At 61.6% G+C, this 2,500-nt stretch overlaps 1 pseudogene; it reads right to left on the bottom strand.

The window, feature by feature from the left end:
• The window catches only part of LOC126453471 (large subunit ribosomal RNA), a 5,921-nt pseudogene that overhangs the window by 2,993 nt on the left and 428 nt on the right, over positions 1 to 2,500 (bottom strand).

The raw sequence follows: 2,500 nt of genomic DNA, 5'->3' as shown, positions 1-2,500 counted from the left end.
CTCGTGGAGGCGAAGAGCAGGATGTCATCCGCGAAGGCCGCCGCGTTAAGAGAGTCATAGTTACTCCCGCCGTTTACCCGCGCTTGCTTGAATTTCTTCACGTTGACATTCAGAGCACTGGGCAGAAATCACATTGCGTCAACACCCGCTAGGGCCATCGCAATGCTTTGTTTTAATTAGACAGTCGGATTCCCCCAGTCCGTGCCAGTTCTGAGTTGATCGTTGAATGGCGGCCGAAGAGAATCCGCGCACCCGCGCGCCCCCGGAGGAGCACGCTAAGGCGGACGCGGCCTCGCAGCAAGGAAGATCCGTGGGAGGCCAAGGCACGGGACCGAGCTCGGATCCTGCACGCAGGTTGAAGCACCGGGGCGCGAACGCCGCGCAGGCGCGCGCATCCTGCACCGCCGGCCAGCACGAGGCCGACCAACGGCGAGAGCAGACCACGCCCGCGCTAAACGCCCGCACTTACCGGCACCCCTACGGCACTCACCTCGCCCAGGCCCGGCACGTTAGCGCTGACCCACTTCCCGACCAAGCCCGACACGCCCCGATCCTCAGAGCCAATCCTTATCCCGAAGTTACGGATCCAATTTGCCGACTTCCCTTACCTACATTATTCTATCGACTAGAGGCTCTTCACCTTGGAGACCTGCTGCGGATATGGGTACGAACCGGCGCGACACCTCCACGTGGCCCTCTCCCGGATTTTCAAGGTCCGAGGGGAAGATCGGGACACCGCCGCAACTGCGGTGCTCTTCGCGTTCCAAACCCTATCTCCCTGCTAGAGGATTCCAGGGAACTCGAACGCTCATGCAGAAAAGAAAACTCTTCCCCGATCTCCCGACGGCGTCTCCGGGTCCTTTTGGGTTACCCCGACGAGCATCTCTAAAAGAGGGGCCCGACTTGTATCGGTTCCGCTGCCGGGTTCCGGAATAGGAACCGGATTCCCTTTCGCCCAACGGGGGCCAGCACAAAGCGCATCATGCTATGACGGCCCCCATCAACATCGGATTTCTCCTAGGGCTTAGGATCGACTGACTCGTGTGCAACGGCTGTTCACACGAAACCCTTCTCCGCGTCAGCCCTCCAGGGCCTCGCTGGAGTATTTGCTACTACCACCAAGATCTGCACCGACGGCGGCTCCAGGCAGGCTCACGCCCAGACCCTTCTGCGCCCACCGCCGCGACCCTCCTACTCGTCAGGGCTTCGCGGCCGGCCGCAAGGACCGGCCATGACTGCCAGACTGACGGCCGAGTATAGGCACGACGCTTCAGCGCCATCCATTTTCAGGGCTAGTTGCTTCGGCAGGTGAGTTGTTACACACTCCTTAGCGGATTCCGACTTCCATGGCCACCGTCCTGCTGTCTTAAGCAACCAACGCCTTTCATGGTTTCCCATGAGCGTCGATTCGGGCGCCTTAACTCGGCGTTTGGTTCATCCCACAGCGCCAGTTCTGCTTACCAAAAGTGGCCCACTTGGCACTCCGATCCGAGTCGTTTGCTCGCGGCTTCAGCATATCAAGCAAGCCGGAGATCTCACCCATTTAAAGTTTGAGAATAGGTTGAGGTCGTTTCGGCCCCAAGGCCTCTAATCATTCGCTTTACCGGATGAGACTCGTACGAGCACCAGCTATCCTGAGGGAAACTTCGGAGGGAACCAGCTACTAGATGGTTCGATTAGTCTTTCGCCCCTATACCCAGCTCCGACGATCGATTTGCACGTCAGAATCGCTACGGACCTCCATCAGGGTTTCCCCTGACTTCGTCCTGGCCAGGCATAGTTCACCATCTTTCGGGTCCCAACGTGTACGCTCTAGGTGCGCCTCACCTCGCAATGAGGACGAGACGCCCCGGGAGTGCGGAGGCCGCCGCCCCGTGAAGGGCGGGGAAGCCCCATCCTCCCTCGGCCCGCGCAAGGCGAGACCTTCACTTTCATTACGCCTTTAGGTTTCGTACAGCCCAATGACTCGCGCACATGTTAGACTCCTTGGTCCGTGTTTCAAGACGGGTCGTGAAATTGTCCAAAGCTGAAGCGCCGCTGACGGGAGCGATTATTCCGCCCGAGAGCATCCCGAGCCAACAGCGGCGCGGGTCCGGGGCCGGGCCAGGTAGGTCCGTCATCCGGGAAGAACCGTGCGCGCTTGCCGGGAGCCCGAGCGCCCAAAGGGGCGAATCGACTCCTCCAGATATACCGCCGGGCAGCCAGCCAGGACACCGGGGCTCTGCCCAACAGACGCGAACCGAGGCCCGCGGAAGGACAGGCTGCGCACCCGGGCCGTAGGCCGGCACCCAGCGGGTCGCGACGTCCTACTAGGGGAGAAGTGCGGCCCACCGCACACCGGAACGGCCCCGCCCCGCGGCGAGTGGAAAGGCAACCGGACACGACCCCGCCGCGAATTGCTCCGCGCGGGCGGCCGGCCCCATCTGCCGAGGGCGGAGGCCAGTGGCCGGATGGGCGTGAATCTCACCCGTTCGACCTTTCGGACTTCTCACGTTTACCC

This window comes from Schistocerca serialis, unplaced genomic scaffold (genome assembly GCF_023864345.2).
Source record: "Schistocerca serialis cubense isolate TAMUIC-IGC-003099 unplaced genomic scaffold, iqSchSeri2.2 HiC_scaffold_946, whole genome shotgun sequence".
Lineage (NCBI taxonomy): Eukaryota > Metazoa > Arthropoda > Insecta > Orthoptera > Acrididae > Schistocerca > Schistocerca serialis.
This window is presented reverse-complemented; position numbering and strand designations above follow the sequence as displayed.